This window comes from Manacus vitellinus, unplaced genomic scaffold (assembly GCF_001715985.3).
Source record: "Manacus vitellinus isolate BGI_N305 unplaced genomic scaffold, ASM171598v3 scaffold_3_pilon, whole genome shotgun sequence".
Classification (NCBI taxonomy): Eukaryota; Metazoa; Chordata; class Aves; order Passeriformes; family Pipridae; genus Manacus; species Manacus vitellinus.
Window position 1 is genome coordinate 35,075,510 of NW_021940535.1, and position 18,468 is coordinate 35,093,977.

The following is an 18,468-nucleotide window of genomic DNA, read 5'->3' on the forward strand; positions in this document are numbered from 1 at the left end:
ACAGGGTTGATAATAGAGATGTTTTTGTTTTTGCTAAGCAGTGTTTGCAAAGAGCCAAGGCCTTTTCTGCTCCTCACCCCACCCCACCAGCGAGCGGGCTGGGGGTGCACAAGTTGTTGGGAGGAGACAAAGCTGGGACAGCAGACCCCAACTGATGCAAGAGATATTCCAGACCATACGGGGTCATGTTCATCATATAAAGCTGAGGGAAGAAGGAAGGGGGCGACATTCAGAGTGATGGTGTTTGTCTTCCCAAGTCACCATTACATGTGATCTTGGAAGTCTTTTCCAACCTTCATGATTCTGTGACTTTATTCTATTTTTTACTATTCTAATTATACGTCAGGACGTTAAAAGCTACCACCTGCTTTGAGCTTTATTTTGCTATATCTGGAAGATACTTCAACCCTGGGGTTCCTAGACCATGGAGTGGGATTAGAACTTCTTGTAGGGTGGGGTGGAGAGGAAGTGCTAGCTTTCACCTTCTCAGCAGTTGAAGATTTACATCACGCTGCTAAGCACGCTGCAGTCAAGGTGTACTGTAGCCAAAACAGCCTTGCTCAAGGAAAATACAACTGTAAACTACGACATTACTTCACCTTACTGAAATTTTATATGTGTCATCACCTACTGTCAACAAGGGATCAGGTGCCATTTCCTGATGAATGCAGAGAGCCCTGACCCTCTGTGATAACTACATGCCTCGTGTTAGCTACAACAGTCATATTTTTCTTCTATTTCATAAGAGATAGAGCCCCAACAGCACAAGACTGTATTTTATCCAAGTACACAGTATGCATACTAATCAAACATCTATCCTAAATAACTGTCCTGTTTTGGAAGGCATTAAGTGAGTTGAGGGAGGGAGTATATGGAAGGAGATGGTTTGGTATTAGGAAATACTATCACTGTAGAAGAGCACAGAAGTGACATTCAAGGAGGTTGTCCCATCAGAAACTGATCCAGGGTAGAGAATGTCAGGGAACAAGCAGTATCTTGTTCTCAATGATATGCAATGCAGCATTTGAACCACTGTCAGCAATAATTTTGTAACTCCAAGAAGTTAGCAACAGAGAAGCAGAAATGTATACTTAAATCTGTGAACACCAATAGTTAGCTAAATACTAAATTAACATTCAAGCTGTTTTTTGGCTCTTTTTCATAGAATAACAAAGTCCCCATTTGGGATTTTAAGCACTGAATTAACAGAGAATCCACTGGTCCACCATATTTGAGCACAAAAACCCTTCACAGATGGGAACAGAAGTCCCTTGTCACTGTCCTGTCTTCCACATCCTGCTGCCTCACAGCTCCTTTGTCCTGTTAGTGCCAACCCAGAGAGGACTGAAATAGCTTTAGTGGTTCTCAGCTATTACATACCCTCTTTTTGCACAGGTTGCTTTAAGCTCTCCTTTTTTTGGTTTGGAAACTTCACGTGAGTTTCCCTCTCAGGTGACCCTTTTGGCATTTGTTATGCCTCTCATTTCTTCCTTTCTCAGTGCAAATGTTCAAAGTTTGTGAACTGGCAGAGCTCTGGTAGTGAACTTTTCCTAAAGCAAAAGGGTGTGGTGGGGATTCTACTGACTACACAGATGCTTTCCAAGTGCAGAAACTGAATATTGACAATTTTGATTGAACTTCAGAGTTCTGCTGAAGTCTACGTGCGCAACGCCTTTTGACTGTGAAATGAGATCCAGTGGCCACTGCATGTAAGAATCCCAATTTACCTGGATGGATTTTTGGTATTTCTTTGATATTTGCTCCTCACAATGTTCAGTGCTATTGGTGCTCCAGTGATTCCCTTTGCCCCATGCAAATACTCCAGTAGTAATAGATGTACATGAGTTGAAGGCATCTACAGAAAATTTCACATTCTTTTTATTTATTCTCACGTCCAACCACTTCTATCATCATGTGCACCGAAGTTTCATCCAGGAAAATAATTACTGGGTTTAAAATAAGCAAATCAAATACATCTACTTAGGTTTTCTTGGCAAAATGTCAAGGAAGTTTCAGCGCACATTGCTATCTCAACTGAAGATGAGTGCTTTACAGTCTATCACAGGAGTCTGCTACGCAAAGAGCAAGGATCAGATGTATTTGGATTATACAAGCCTTCACACACAGGGTCTCTCTCTTGTGTTTGCATACATCAAATATGAGGAGACATATGGTGTCACAACAACATTTAAATACAATAATGACTGTGATAATGCCTCTGGGACAGAATTTGCATTCTGTTACACTCGGGAAAAGAGAACTCAAAATTTTCAATGAACTTTTGGTAGAATAACAGACACCACTTCCATAGCTCCCAAGGGGGAAAAAAAAACACAGGGAAAAAAAGCAAGAGATAAAAACTAATGGAGCTTATCTGCACAGAGAAGTAACTATCTGAATTCCACAAGAACCTATAACCCTTTGGTTGTAATAGATGTGAAATTTGCACACACAGCCTTTAATTATTTCAATACCTACTGGAAGGATGCAGCCACAGAAGTAGCCATAGCCAAGCTGTCCAAACTGTGTACATGCTCCTGCTCTGCATCAATGCAAAGTCAGCTGTGTTAGGCAGAGACACTTGCACCTCGTCCTCAGCAGCAGAGGTCAGCTTATGACATGCACACAGACAACTGTGCTGCTCTGCTGACGGATGGTAACGCGCTGGGAGATGGCACCTTGACATCACTGTTTGCATGACTAGACCCTTAGCCACAGCAGATTGTCTCCATAAAGAAACCAAGGAATACCGAGGCAGATTGTGGCTATAGTCTCAAGGCAGCTTTGTGAGATAAGTGCTGATAACACAGGGCAGCACCTTCCCACTTGAGATTTGAAACGTCACCTGTTTACGGAGCTGGTACTGCTCTGAGAAGGACACTATGCGCAGCTCACAGGCCAAAACCTCCGTTGAAGAATAAAATCTGGAGTGCAAATAAATATTTGAGATGTTTGCAGTTTGCAGCAACAGTCAGAAGCTAGTTATTATAACCACAGCTCACACACTGCAGAGCCTTTGTAGACTTAGCAGCTACAGTACTGCATGCAGCCTTCTCATTATGTTAAAGTGAAAGGGGAGATTACATGCAAGACTGAAAGCTCTCAGATACAGACTTCCAATTGCTTTCTTTCCTCGTATATATTTTTCAAAGCAAATATATCTCATGAACATAAATTTTTCTTTGTATGCAGATATAAACATAAACAAAATCTCCCCGCATTCTCCACCTGCCCCACTGGAAGTAACGAATGAGAGTACTATGGTTGCTGCAGCAGCAAAACTAACAATATCAAGTGAGAAAGATGCTCATTAAACTTCATCATTCTGTCTACTTTAATGATGTTTTTACTTAATAAAAATTCCCTAAGTAGTTGCAAGGATATTAGGCAAGGTCTCTGGTTATGTATCAGGGGCCTAAGCTGTCACTAGCAAGCATACAGTTCAGGAGGGGCATTCCCAAGAGGAAAGAGTGAATACAGCTTTCTTGTAATAAATTCCAAGAGAATCAATAACCACAGCCTGCCACATTACTTAAGTATTTAGGAAAGTAGGTGATCCTTCTAAATTAAACTACAAATTGCAAAATATTGCAATTTACAGCATAAAATCAGGCATGGAGCCTTGTAACTTGAAAGCATAGAGTCTTGTTACCAAAATCTCTGAATTTAAAAACTGAACCACAGTTAAAATTCATAAAGTTCAAAAGAGTCAGTTTCAAAAACCACCTCCAGCACAACTGTCTCCAAGTTTTCTCTCTTGTACAACAAAATGCTCACTAGCTGAGGGCTACATGCTCCCAGAGATGAAGAGCAAACTTGTGTAAACTAGGGAGCTACTGCAAAGTGTTTCATGCACACATTGATTTTCTTCAGTTCAAGCATTTTGAAAGAGGATTTCTATATCGAGCCATAAGAAATACACTGCTCTCACTTTATGTCTGTAACAGACCTACAGGGTTGAGTACGCAGTATGAAAAGGACCGCACAGCTAAATACAATCTTGGAGAGATGCTACCTCCAGCTATGTACTGTAATCTGGGAAACAAAGGGGAAACATTCCAGCGTGCTTTTTCAAAAGCTGGAGCTCAGGATCAGGCAGATATTTAGTGCTCAGATGAAGCTTCAAATGTGGGTATTTACAGTGACCTCAACAGGACAGTCCCAAAAGCCTCAGCTGCTGAAGCAGGAGACAGGAAAGGCTAAATCAGTGGTAATATCACTAGAAACCCAAAGCTGAAAGAAGTGCTTGCATGACTGGTACATGCTGGCTACCCTGCATTAGTTACAATTCACATGCACTTACAGAGAGGTGCTTTCACCCTAGTGGTTTTTGCATAATTAACTGCTGCTCTGGTATCCCCTCTGAGTGACTGGGACTAGCCTTTTCTCCTGTGAGAGCTTCTAACACATCACCTTCCCAAACCACATATTCTCCCAGAAAAGGGACAGATACTGGGGTTTAATTTGTCGGTAACATACTAGTGAGAGAAAACAGTGGAGGTTAAAATTACTTTGCAAGTGTCATATTATTTTGGTAGCTTACCAGTAATGTTTTTATTCCGTGCGACATAAGTTAGATGATTTCAATGAAGAGGACCACTGCATAGCTAAATGAAACAAATATCTGTTTTCCTTACACTTGGATGGCAAGCTGCAGTTTTAGGATTCTTAATAAGGAAGAACAGACAAGAGTGACTCATTTTATTCAGCTAATTTTTTGCCCCTTGTTTGCAAGTGCTCTGAGAGCAGATGGCAGCAGTGTCAGCAATATTCATCATCTGAACAAGCTCTCCCAAGTTTCTTCAACAAGCCACATCTTTGGCCTGTCATCAGTCTCTGTACCAGCTCTCTCCTCGTGCTCCGCAGCGGAGGCAGCACTGGCTGGACGAAGGGGGCAGGTGCTGGCAGTGCCACGTGCTATACTGCAAGGGCCTCTGGGCTACTAAATCTGCAGCTCTTAATGTGCTGTGAAACAGCTCCACTACTTTTAGGTCTGTAACGGTTTGCCTTCATCTATAGCCCACTGACTCTGGTACATCTAAGGCTTCAGATTGCCCCAATCTCCACACACCACAGAACCCAACCCTGAAACACTCCAAAGTGTAATAACAGGTGTTATTTTTCCATTCCTTCCACCTGCGCCAATAATCTTCACAATCCGGAGTTCTGTCAGACTTTGCCTGTCATCACTCTCCCCAATCCCCACTATGTCCTGCATTTCAGCTTTCAAAGAGCCTTTCTGCATCACCAAAAATCCCTAATCCCCTCAAGTGCTTTCCGGGTGCCCACAGGCACTCAGTAGGGGAACTGATCACCTCTTCCCATCTTGGCTTAGCTTTTTTTGTAACTAGTTTCATTTTTCGGAGCCCAAATCAGATAAGAAGGAAAGGATTCAGTAGAAGTAGAGAGCTAGGTAGCTAAGCCCAAGTCTCCCAGTCAGTGGAGATCTAGCTAATGGAGCCATTGGAGTACAGAGCTTTTTGGGTGATAAGTACAAGTATCTGCTGTGAGATGCTTAGTTGCATTACCCTGTTAAACATTTTCACCAACTACAGTGGACAGTGGGTAGCTAGTTGACATGCAGACACTCATGTTTAGCTATTTTAAAATGCTAGCTGAAGTCCACCCGAAGCTACCACTCCCTCCCTGTTCCCACTTTGCACGCTCTCACAAGCTGTTAGCCATCTTACGTTACAGACTCTGCTGAGTCACACAGTCCAAAGTTGACTTACTGTGAATTTCTGCCTAAAACACTTCAAATCTCAATAAACGAAAAAAAGTATTCTGCCAAAACTGTTCTGGAGCTCACAGTCTCAGTGACTGTGCACCCTCCAAAATACGCCTACCCATTCCATGGGTCTCCTACTGCCACTTCATTGTTTCCCACAGGGCTCCCTTCTGCTGGATCCCTCCACTATCCCCTTTACATTTGCTGCTCTATATACCTCAAGAAAAGAAAGACACTGCCATGTTTCTCACCCTCTATCCCTACAGGTTACTGTCAGAGACAGACTCTGACCAGGGGAGATGTGTCTGTGGGAGGAGATTTCACCTGAGGTAACTATAATTTACAAACACTTGCTCTCCTATAGGGCTGCCAATTGCTAGATAATTTTAATTCTGCCAGATCCATCTGCTCTTAAAATGGTTAATTTAATCCCTACTTCTTTGAACTCACCATCTTGCATGTTAAGGAGAACTATTTTTTTTTCCATAAAGGAATTCCAAGTAGGTATTAGGTATTTCTTTAATTAATACACAATAATAAAAGAAAGCCTTCTCCTTATATTCTCTGAGGCTAGCAGCCTTTTGAAGCAAGTACTGTAAATGTGAGGCTTGTTAGGGAAGCACAGCTGGAAGCTAATAGAAGCCTAGCAAAAAAAAAGATTTTTTTAAAAGGAAAATATACAGGCTAAGATTTGCAAAGCTGGCTAATGACTTTGCATATACAACCTGAAAGACTTTACAAGATCTGGGGCTTTTGACAGAGAGGGTTTTGAAAGCACATGGAACACGAGCATCTGGTTTCTGAAAGTCAGGCCTATCTAACACCCAGGGAGCCCAGCACTGAAAATCTCAGCCACGCTACAAAGCCAAAGAGACACACAAGGGGGCCCTCTGTGGAACTGCCACAGAGATTGAAAGAAGAGGGCGTGATTATGCTTATTTTTTTCAAAACAGAGACAAACAGGAATTAAGATCTCATCTAGACAATCTATTATGCTGATTAAAAAAAAACCAGCTAGCCAGTAAAATGAAACAGCAGCCTGAGATGACCAGAGAGAGAACAATTTGTTTCTGCACGTGGAAAGTCCTATGAGACTATCTCAATTATCAAGAATTTCTCACCTGGGACTTGCATCTTCAAGAACATCTGTGAGGGCTGATCTCCCTTCTCATGTTCCATTTCAAATGGACTGATAACTTGTTCAGTCTACACATGCAAACTAGTCCCTGAATCCACCCCCGGCATGGAAGAACTGCATAGGTCAGAACCTGAAGTCCTTAAGGGTGAGATTTCCCACAGACTGCAAAGGAATATTTCTCCCCTTGTTTTCCCCAATCAAATGGTGCCTTCCCACTTATATATGACCAGAAGAAACAATTTAGTGCCAGACATAGGCATCAGCTGTTTACCCTGAGGGCTGAGGTAACCACTAGGAAAAATGACATCCTCCACCTAATTCATAAAAAGCAATTAGGAGCCACAGAATCTGCACGAGCAGGCTCAGCTTCTTTGGCAGAAGCCAGCACGGGCAGCCACACAGAAGAATGCACGACGAAGAAGGGAAAAGACTGCTCAAGTGAGAAAGAAGTATGTTGTGTTCACTGAAGTCCTCTGTATCATCATAGCCCTTGTATTTATGTATTTGTAATTCATGAGCATTTAGTAGTAGAATCAACAGTTGCTCCACTTCTCCAAATCATGTTGTTGAGACCACATTCAAGGCCACCGACCTGATCTCAAACTAACCCCAGACAGGCAGCAAACATGGTGCAGAAAACACACTGGCTTGCAGCACAGACAGCCTCCTGGAGCCAGCTGAACACAGTCTTCTTCATTCTTATGTTATTTTAATGCTCTTGTCCACATGGAGTCCTTTGGGCTTCAGTAGAACAGTGCTGATTTTCCTTTCTGAATGCTACACTAAGGGGCTTGCTGCTCAGATAAATCCCCTTACATAATCTTTATTATTGATTTACTACATGCATTTTGCTGTGCATCTAATTAACATTTAAAAAAAAGAAAACAGAGGGTAAAAATAGCTAACTGCAAGCCAAGGAACTTTCTTTAAGTTATTCTGTGTCTGGCAGGTATGTATTTCTTTTCCAGTAACCAGACGAAGTGTACCAATAAAATGTATAGAAGGGACCCTGGGGAAATACCGATAGACAGACTCTTCTTTCCTTGTTTTTTGGTTTTTTTTTAAGCAAAATTGAAGTGTCTGAGTTAATCTAAGCCTGCTCTGCTGCACACTGAGGATGACCAATTTCATTGGCAGTAGCATGAAGAACATTCAGGGACCGCAATTCCCCCCACGCAGGTTTATACAGTAGCCCTGCTCTGCTGGGCTGGCTCACATCTCTCTCCTGCTTCTGCCATCCCAAGTGGCTGCAGGGCCAGCTCTCCAATGACTCCTTAAAACAGACACAAAGATTGAACAGTGATGAGGGACACACTGTCATGGTGGGGAGTTCAACCAAACTAACCACCCTGAATTGCCACTTCTGAGACCCTTGAAAGGGACGGACTAAATCCCGGTCCTGCCACACAACCCAATTGCATGACTCAAAACAAGAAGGCTGTGTGAGCTCTGGGGAGTTCACACAGTATAAGGGGGCATAGGATTTACTGGGGTATGCTTAGAGGGAGACTTGGGATTGAACAAGAATGTTTAAGGATTATACAGGACTCATGAATTCTTATGGGGACAGACCAAGAGAGTGGAAGTGAGGGACCAAGGAGGATGGCAGAGAACAAGTGCAGGGAAAAGGAGAGAGGATCGGGGGGCGGGGGGGAAATAAAGGAGGTCAATAATGTGTAAGCAGGAGGAGGACAGCACACTTGTTTGGCTGAGCTCTGTGCCAAATCACCTTCACTTTGTCCTGCCTAAACTCTTATCTTCTGTGTGACTGCTCTCTGTTCTGACAGCATGCATGCATGACCCATCATCAAAGTTCAACTCAGACTAGCTGGTCACTGGGATGGACTGAATCCTGGATACTGGAGAGACTAAAGGATGTTAGGATCAGCTTCCAAAAAGGCTGAGGGGCTGTAGTCTGGTAAGACTGGATCTGGGGGCCTGATATTGAAACATCAAGATTTGGGAGCCAGGTATCACCTCATTTTACAGCCAGTTTTGAACAAAGCATCACATCCTTAATATTTGGCAAAGAATTACTGGGTTTTAAGCAAATCTTTGGTGTTTTTCCATGGCTTTTACTGTGCCAACAAAGCTGTTCCAGAATCTTTTCAGGAGGGACCTACGCTATGTGGCAGCCAATAATCTTTATGACAACACTGCAATGAAAATGCCTCTTACTGTAATGAGCAGAGATCATAAGTTAAGCCCCCAGCTACCTTTCCATTATTTTTCATTAGAGTTTTTCTGGCTTTGTTATGCTTCAAGAGTACTCAGGGAATTACCCCAAATTAGGCTCACTAGTCAGCTTTTCATTACTCAGACCACACTGAAACTGAGCAATCAGCAAACTGAACCAGCTCCTGAGGTAACACAAGACACTAACATTTGTTTCAATGTTTACCATTTCTTTTTTAGTTTGTCCTCTTTCTTAAAGCTCTGTTCTGCAACAAAACAAAGTTGCCTATAGTTGGAGGTGGTTCTAAAACAAGAAAATCACATAATATTTTTTCATGCCATTAACACCTTGAGCAAAGGGTTGGGCTTCCCTTCATCTACCAGAAACAAATTGTGATATACTTATGTTTTGTTGACAGTAGTGTTTTTCCTAGATTTGTGTTCCATAGTGCTCAATGAGGTGGGTGAGATAAGAAGTCTCACTTACTATGTGAATCCTTATCCCTCGTAAAATATCTAATCCATTGCAGATTTTTACACTGGCTTTCTTCTCTCTTGCAAAGCAAGAATCTGACCATCCTGTTGGGAAACAGCAGTAATACTGACATCAGTAAGTTCTGATATCATCCAATCCGCATGACTTCCCAAGTTGCTTTCAGTGTCTTTCAAGGTCCACAGTGTGAAGAACATAGAGCCTTTTGAAAGGCTTTCTTCTCCCCCAGTGTCTGTCAAGATGAAATGGCAATATAGTGTCAGCCTGATTTTGATTTCACCAAAATCAATACAAGTTTTGCTTCTGATTTCAGTGGGTTCAATGTTTGGCCTTTAATGTCAATTACCCATGCAAGCAAAAAGGCAAGGTGCGGTTCACAACCTCCAAACTATAAACAACATATGGGCAACATCTAGGCTGAGTATGAAGAGTGGAGTGAAAATTACGCTTTCTCATCAAGGGCCAATGAGTCACTCTGTGACTTCTTAATGCATGCACTGACCAAAATAGTTTCTCTTGCAAGGAAGGTGGGATTATGCATATTGATCTGGTTTTGCTGAACATCCTTTTGCTATAGGTAGGCAGCACTTATCCTAAATTGTTGGTGCTTACGAATGGTCATGAGTTAGAGGAATGAATACAGAACTTTTACTGAAAAGGACAAGAACTAGTTTACTCATCAGATATTTGCAAAAGGCACCCACGGGAGCCTTCAAGAGTGATGTAAAATAAACCAGTGGTTCCACCTGTGTCTGCCCAGGTAAGCGGTGGAATCATCATCCCTGTAAGTGTTCAAAATATGTGTAAGTGTGGTGCTTAGAGCCATGGTTTAGTGGTAGACTTGGCAGTGCTGCGCTAATGGTTGGACTCAGTGATCTTAAATGCCTTTTCCAACCTTCATGATTCTGTGATTCTGAATCATCCCAGTATTCCCAAAGTTTGTGGTACAGAGCGAGTTTATGAGAAATGCAGTAGTAAGAAAAGCAAAGTGGCAAAAGATTTGCCAACAGCTCTGTCACCGAGAAAGCACTTCATTAGCCTGTCAATTGCAGTGTCTACGAGACATTTATTGACAACTCACTGCCAATTGATCCAACATCCATATAAAGCTCTTCTTATGCAACAAGCTTGCTGACTCAGACAATGATGAGATCTATAGAGAACTAATAGCTATACTAAGCCTCAAAGTGCTCTAATTTCTAAACAACATTAAACCAGAAGTGGTAAAATCCCATCAACATCTCAGTAGCTGCACCATATTCAATGCTTACAGCACATTTTAGAATGAAATTAATTTTGATACACTTCGTAGCTGGGGCATGAATGCATGATGAGTAAAAGTCCTTATACAAACAATGTTTTCCACTTCTATGGCCATACATGCTTGTGGGAGTACTTCTGAAATACAGGGACTCTGCATTTTCTACTTCCTCAGTTTAACATGGAAGCACTCAGAGATGTTTGACGCTGTGCGCCAACAACTGCTCTGTGTGGTTGGGCCCCTCAGCCTCTCCCCAGGCTGGGGTAATGCTGCAAATGGCTAATTGATCCTGCAGCGTCTTAAACAACTGGCAGTCACTTCACACAGCTGGCAGCATTCCTGCAGCGCACATGCTCCTAACCCTTGCTTGCTCTGCTTTGTAATACCTATTTTATCACTTCAGGATAAGGCAGCGTCAAAGACAGCAGGCATAACCTATTCTGGCATCTCCATCTGGCTTTATATATCAAACTTGTGCTGCTCTGGTGGATTAGTTTCAGATCCCTGTTGGCAGATCAAAGGCAGCAATAATAACCACAAATCAATCCCTCTTTAAGGCCTAAAACATCTTCTCCCTCATAGCATGCCTCATTTCTTCACCACTCCAGAGCCCTTATAAATACCAACTTTGCCTAGACACAACAGTCGTATGCAGACACTCAGGCCCTGGAGAATGTGGCAATTTGCCTGCATTCTTCTATTCAATGACAATCAAAATGAGCAGCATCAGTAGAGAGGGGCTCATGTAGATTATAAACTTGAGTTCCTGAAAGTCAGAAAGCTGCCTGATGCCAAAGTGAGGGCATACACAGAAGATGGCTTGCTTCCCTCAGTCTCATCTCAGGTAATATATTTTCCAGCACTCATCAGTGAGACAGTGTTGTATTTTCACTGAAGCACCCAGCTACCATCAGCTCACTGCTCAAGTGCTCTAAGCCAACCAACAGATGTTTTGAGATAGAGAATAGATGCATCCTCAGTTGAACAACTGCACTTTGGACCAGTTGCTTTCTAATGGCATTTCCAGACAGCTCATGCCCTTGATTAGCACATGTTCTGGAGAACAGGACTCAGAAAAGGGACTGATAAGGTTCAAGATCCTCAGGGTTCCTCCCATGTAGGGGAAACATTTGGTCCTTTTTGCCACGATTGTGCTAGCATGCTTGAGATTGCACCTGAATTCCTAATGCTCACCTATTAGGATTTAGCTAAAGGCAGTGAGACTTAAAATATGACTCAAAGACTAGGTATCAGCTCTCTGCCTGATGCTTTGCTTTACTGCCAAAATGGGACTTTTAGTGCAGAAGAAGTAGCTTTTGTTTGCTCCCTCTCCATAACAACTTCCCAGTGACAAAGCTGCATTGATCATGATGTAGCTAGGCAGTTCCCTAGATCTCAACTCACCCAGAAAAAAAATCTGTGCCTTGGATTTTACAGGAAAACAGCACTTGTGCTGTAAAAGATATACCTGCACAGGCAGTGAAGACATAAACTCTTCCTCTTATCTTTAAGTCTTTCAGTTCTGCAACTTGCAGTTTGAACAATGTCTCTAAAGAGATGGCAACATTAGCTAGAACAGCAACAGTTCAACATTCCTACATTCTTCTTAAAATGAAACCCAGAGATAAATAGTGAAAATGATAGCTGCTTAAAGATCTCCTGAAATTCTTAAGAAAAAAATGAATCAATTAAAGGCAAATAGACATAAATCTCTGGTGCTGACATTCTACTTGTACAGTTTGTAAAGGCCATAAAGACACAATATTTCAGGGTTACCACATAAGGGCCTGAGAAACATTTTGTCCTAAAATTCTTCAGAATACAAATGTAAAGTACTTTGACCCTGATTTTTTTTTTCAGTATTCAAATAAGACTCAGTTTCACTCTATTGACTGTTTAACCCTCATAATTTTTTACCAGACATATAAAACTAGAACATTGTCTCAACATACGGAAAATCTGGATGGTACATATTGCTCATAGCTGCACACAATTTTAAGAACTGTAACTGTACTATTTCTAGATAATTTTTAAACTATGACAAAGATGAATGCTATTGAAGAAAAATGGCGAGCCTATAAAAAGCTACATGTGTTTGAGTCAATCAAGTAAAGAGAGTATAATTTTTTTCTTATAGTATGATTATCCTACATGCTAGTGGAAGCAGGAAGTCAGAAAGATTAACCAAAGATCAAGAAAAAAAGACCATCCTCTTCTTCCCCTCTCCTGCTACTGAGCTTAGAAAAATGTCTTAAAAAGGAAAAAAAATTACACTGGTAGGTTCTAATAAACCTTACAGAAGGCCTTAGTGTTGAATTTGCCTTCCCAGTAATACTTAAAGCACTGCTACTAAAGCAATACAATAAAGTTTATGAACTTGTCTTTACTGCTGCATAATTTATCTTTGAGAAATGATACTATGGTGAACAACTGGTCTCTGTGTCAATGGACTGCAGGTTTTATCACGGCAAGTAAACGGGATCAAGACTGAACTCCAAGCTGAAATATATATAACATATTTTTGTGTGAATGAAAAATACTTAATTCAAAAGTTAAATACTACTACACTGAAATGTTTTTTTATGCTTCACATCAACTTCCCAACTAAAAGTCTTTTTGACACACTTTACACCGAAACTCAAAAGAAACAAATTCCAGAACCTCTCATATTTCTTTCTGTTCAAGAAACTTTCCCTTTCGTTTGAATAGTCTCCTGTCTAACAAAAAGCAAATATATCCCTTTATTAAAAAAACCCAGCCAAAGCAAAACAAAAATCACTAATCCAAAACCACACTGCAAATTCAAAATAAACATAAGCAAATCCCAACCAAAGCCAAAGGTACACGAATTTCACTTTTTTGCCTAGTCTGGTGCTCACGCTATAGCTTGCTCAGATCCCTTTCCCGCTCCAGAAAATGCCTCTGTTTCGGGGTGCATGCTTTTCTGTCAGGTCAGCAAGTTAATGTGTCTATGCAGCTCTTTAGTTATCAGATTTAATACGATGGAGGCATGGGAAAACCCGCCAGAGGGAAAAAAGGAAAAGGAAAGAAAATAGACAAATCCATTTTTGTAACTCAACCCCACCCCCACAAAACAGACGGTGGGAATCGGAAGGTGCAACTGCACAGCGGGACATGCATACGTGCTGTGGAGAAAACTCCATCATCACTCAAGCCCATGACCCATGCAAAGCTGACAAAGAGTGGTGAGGAATGAGAACAATGGGACACAGACCCACAGAATAACAGGCAGCCCAATTTCTTGCCCAGGACTTATTAGAGAGGTCTGTAGAACACCCTAATAAGGAAAGTGCCAGATGTATCCTGGAAAAACAACTGCGCTTAGGGACTAATGACCTACGAGTATAGTAGGTGTAATTGTACATCCCTGGATGTTATGACTGTTGGCTGAGCAGCATTTCTCCATGTGCTTTTCTATTACACAGTAATTTCAGGATGCTGGATTATTTGACGTATTCCAACATTTCAGGGAATGTTCTAGGCAATGGGCAATGTCACATTCATTTTGGTGAAAACAAGAAAATGAAACGGAGAAGGTACATATACACACAGGGTTTGTGACCTCTTTCAATAATTAGCAGTTGCAGCTGTTTCAGGCATCCAGGTCTGTGGGAATGGCCTACAGACCAAAGAGCCAGTGAGTGGTTAACTCTTTGCCAGAGTTAACCCTTCCCCTCATTTCCTCCTGTCCTAGTTAGAACATCTGGGACCTGCTCATCACTGTGTGGGTGTAACCCAAAACTGTGTATTCAATAGCCTTCCATGCCATCTCCCAGAAACCAAACAGACCATTTACAGCAGCTGCCCAGAGCATGCCTGACCCCTCAGGTTATAAACTGGGTGTTAAGAGGCCTGTGAGATAGGAGGATGCTCCAGTCCTCACACTCATTGTGGAACTCCCCGCCCTGAGGGAGGTAGTGAGTATTCCTGCCTGAACCTGAGGATTTATAATCTTGGGTCTTGGGACTTCTGGTACCACTCGTGGGATCCAGAGAAGGACTGTGACCACCACTCTCAACCAGACTGAGACCACCACTCTCAACCAGATTGTAACCACCACTCTTGACCGGACTGCAGCAGCACTCTTACTAACAGGTTTTCCCTCTCCTTTTACTTTGGACTCAGGGGGACCACGTGGGGATCAGCACGGGGAGAGGGGAGCCCAACAAACACCACTCTGTTCATGCCCCAGGGTGCTGGGTTATACATTTGGGTTTTGTGGGTTAAAACCAATTGCTTGTCTGTATAATTGTATTTATTGTATTATTTTTATTAAATTGTTATTCTAACTTATAATCTCTCTTTTGAGTTGGGTTCATTTCCACTGCTGGTTTAAACCAGAACACCCCCATATCCTTGCAGGATTTGCTACCAGTACAGTTTAGGAAGACTGACACCCAGAACAAATTGCCTCAGGGAGAGGAAGAAAGACCAAGATAGAGGAAGGATGGAAGAAAGGAAAGAAGAGCTGTGAGGGCAAGAGGGGGATAAGAGATACACAAAGCTTCATGACCCTGGCATGTTAAAGAGGACAAAGCTGGTATTTTGCAAGAAACATGCAGGTAACTCTCACTTCAGTGAAAACAAGGAGCATAGAGGGAAGGAGGGAATAGATGAGCCTGTGGACCATGCGAATTCATTAAGCTCTTATGATACAGAATAGAAGAACATGGGGGGCCTCTTGACTGATGCAAGGATCCCTTAAATGCTGTTCTCCTTAGTCTATAATTTTCAGTATCATTACTTCAAGATCAAGCACTGTTGGTGTGAGCACAGACTGCAGCAGACCTTTCCCTGTTTAAACATACATGGTGCTTGTCACTTCTTCACATCCATCTCTCAGTCACATTAGCTGCATTAATGAAAAAATAAATGTTGCAAAAGGGAAGTATTAACAGAGCCAATGCCAAGGACATTAATTTTAAAAATGCTATTTACTTTGTATCTGAGCAGTCATATATCTTGATCTTGAGCCTTGTCCAGATTCTGATTCCATGCTATAGCAACAAACTTTGTCCTGACTCTCCTTCCTGCACATGATTCATTCACTCGACATCTTTAGTACTGTACCCACTCGACAGGCTTCATGTGTTTAGTTAAAGTTAATAATTCTTATTTAAGCAAAAATGAGGTTTTCAGTGCAAATCCTGAACAGTGACTTACTGTGAAGTACAGACTCAATACAGCTCGAACTATCTGCTTGAAGAGAGAAGTCCCCTGGCTCCAAACACAACAGTTGGCCTGATGCTTTGTGTGAAATTTGCAGATCTGTGGAGAGAGTGGGTGGGTCCCCAGTCTTGAGGGATAAGTGCTAGGTCCAGCGAGCTGCCTACAAGTATCACTCAGCATCTGTCTTCGAAGATGCAACAGCTCAGACTCATGGCCCTAGCAAAGACACTTGTGCAGGTAACCCATGCTCCGAAATCTGTTCCACTAACACAAACTAATCACAGATGTCAACTCTGCATTTTCTACAAGTCAAGAGAAAATACTGCAGAGAGCACAAAACTATTGCCAAAGCACAAGGAGAAGGTCAGCCTACATTTTTTTTTTTGATTTGCCAAGAGAACTAAGCAGTCAGGGCAGGAGAGCCTGTGAGGCCTCTGGGATGTGAGGGTGGCACTCTCAAGACACAGAGCACCTGGCAATTATCTCCATAGCAGGCACTGTTAGAATTAAACTCAATATTTTCAGGAATGGGAGAAGAAGCAGAAGCAATTACCCTGTCAGGAAATGTGCCAATAGATAACTTGGAAATAACCTGCATCTGTGAACACAAGGTGAGCTTATTTCCACCACCTCCCCACTTGTCCAAGACATGACTTCAGTGGTTCTTACCAGACTCCAGGTGACCTCGATGCTCTCCTGCTCTCATATCACATTACTGTCCGTCTCCCCAGGGGGCCTCTTTGGCAGACATCACATGCTAAGTTAGTGTCACTGAAGCCCCAGCTGATATTCTCTTCAAAACTCCTCTGTTACCCCTTTCTTGGTCTCTATGGTAACGCTCAGGATCCTGCAAACAGCACCAGCCGGCTCGGGGCTCGCTCTGCACTCATTCATCTCAAATGTTTGAAGAATCGCCTCTTTTCCCTGCACAATGTTTCTAAAAACAGAGTTTTACTCCCTGCTGATGTCCCCACATCACAGTTGCACTGCTCCATGTCGCAAACCCATCACGGCTGCCCCAAATGAGGTCCCACTCCAGACTAGATAAAAGGGCCAAAATCAAAATCAAACACGTTGTCTAAGTATCACTGGTGGCAGACTGAGGACCCTCTCTTGAAAATCCTGGTTCTTGTGAACAGTTTTAAAAGCTGTCCCTGCTTGGCAAATGCATTGAAGATCAGCTGTAGAGAGTCAAAAATAAAGACAGAGAGGCAAGGGCAAACCGGCAGGACTTTCCTTTGAGCTACGCTTTTTCCAGGATACATCTTCCTTACCTGCTATTTTGTTTAGTTGGGCTGTGACTATATGTTATTACTATTTACATTACACCCATTCTGTACTTAAGTTAATTCTGGCCTGAGAGAAACAAGAAGATTTCATTTAACTTGATTCTGTTCTTACAGGCTTTTTTTACTATATTCTTGAAATATAATTTCAGTACTGGCAACTTTAGATCAGATATTCTCAGAGTCTTTCTGAACATTTTTTTTTACTTGGGAATTATTTTTAGTACGGAGGGAGATACATTTGCAGTGTATCTTTTATTTCTGCAAGAACAATGAAGAACAAGCCAGGGGTTCACAACTGCAGTATAAAATAATTAGCACATGAACTAAAAAGTTTGAAGGAAAAAAGAAACTTCCTTAAAGGAATCATCTTCCATAATTTTTGCAAAAATTAGTTTAATAATACTTCTGTTTATGTGTATGGGGGAAAAAACTACATATGCAACAATGGGAGATCTTAACTTCTCTCACTACATGGGAGAAAACAACAATTTCTTTCAGAAGGAAAGAGTAATTTTCCTTGAGACAGTATATAATTTTCCACACAGAAATGTGTTCATCCAAACCCAACCTACATGTCTCTGTACCTTATGCTCAAATTTTCTCTCACTGCATTCAACACATTAAGTGCTGCCTAACTCCCACCTCCTGAATTCAGCAAAAACTACCATTTTTTCCTTTAAAAAACACCTTTTGAAATAGAATGTATTCTTTTTGTTATGGCCTACAACTTAGAGGCTAAAAATAGCCATTAGTTAACAACCTGCCTATTACCCAGTAAAGTGTTAACAATGTGTGAACCCCTGCTGTAAGGAAATTGCCCAAAGAAAAGGGCAGAGCAACTCCCCTGTCCTGAGAGCAAAAAGGTACCTAGGCTTTACCACTTATAAAGCCTTGCTCTTTTATCCTGCCATCTTGGCTAAGTTTGTTAGCCAGCAAATGAAAGGGTGGGCCACAGCATAGCCAAGGGTTTCACATCCCTGCACACACTCCCGCATCTTGGTCAGCATCTAAATCCTGGGAGCTCTGTACCTCTTCCGGAGCCACCTCACCACCCTAGGGACAGGAGATGCTTGAGATTATGCACCACCACCACATTTAGCACCCTGAAGGTTGCACACCCCTTACACACTTGAGCTATGAAGTCAAAGTGTTTGCTAGTTATAGCATTAAAATAGGGGAGGGGATGTACTGAAA

The 18,468-nt window shown here is 42.0% G+C and overlaps 1 protein-coding gene across 3 annotated transcripts in view; it reads right to left on the reverse strand.

Moving 5' to 3' along the window:
* The window catches only part of RSU1 (Ras suppressor protein 1), a 101,952-nt gene that overhangs the window by 1,270 nt on the left and 82,214 nt on the right, over positions 1–18,468 (reverse strand). The window lies entirely within an intron of this gene.